Below are 380 nucleotides of genomic sequence, written 5' to 3'. Positions count from 1 at the left end.
GTTCATTCATTTTAGAGTCTAATGAAATTATGGAACAATTTGTTTTTTAAATCCATATGCGCTAATAATAAAACAGTGTATTACTTTTTCCAAAAGCCATCTGGAGAAATGTCAATACAAGTAGTATGAGGCAATCTGAATTGAATAATATAGACACGAATGATGTAAAATGTGTACGACATGCTGCAGCTATTCATCTTTGGATGAATAAGAGGTAAACGCAGGATCAGCTGAAATGCTAGAGTTCGCTAACAACATACCCTCCAATTGTCCCAATTTGGCATGGATACTCCCTGTTAATAATAATATAATAAATAAAATTTTTATTTATACCCCGCCCTTCCAAACGATCAGGGCGGGGTATAAATAAAAATTTTATT

At 32.9% G+C, this 380-nt stretch overlaps 1 protein-coding gene across 4 annotated transcripts in view; it reads left to right on the top strand.

Moving 5' to 3' along the window:
- KIF13B (kinesin family member 13B) overlaps positions 1-380 on the top strand; it is a 208,059-nt gene that overhangs the window by 181,522 nt on the left and 26,157 nt on the right. The gene's annotated exons all lie outside the window — the stretch shown is intronic.

This window comes from Sceloporus undulatus, chromosome 1 (genome assembly GCF_019175285.1).
Source record: "Sceloporus undulatus isolate JIND9_A2432 ecotype Alabama chromosome 1, SceUnd_v1.1, whole genome shotgun sequence".
NCBI lineage: Eukaryota > Metazoa > Chordata > Lepidosauria > Squamata > Phrynosomatidae > Sceloporus > Sceloporus undulatus.
Note: the sequence above shows the minus strand (reverse complement) of the source record. Positions and strands in the feature narration are given on the sequence as shown.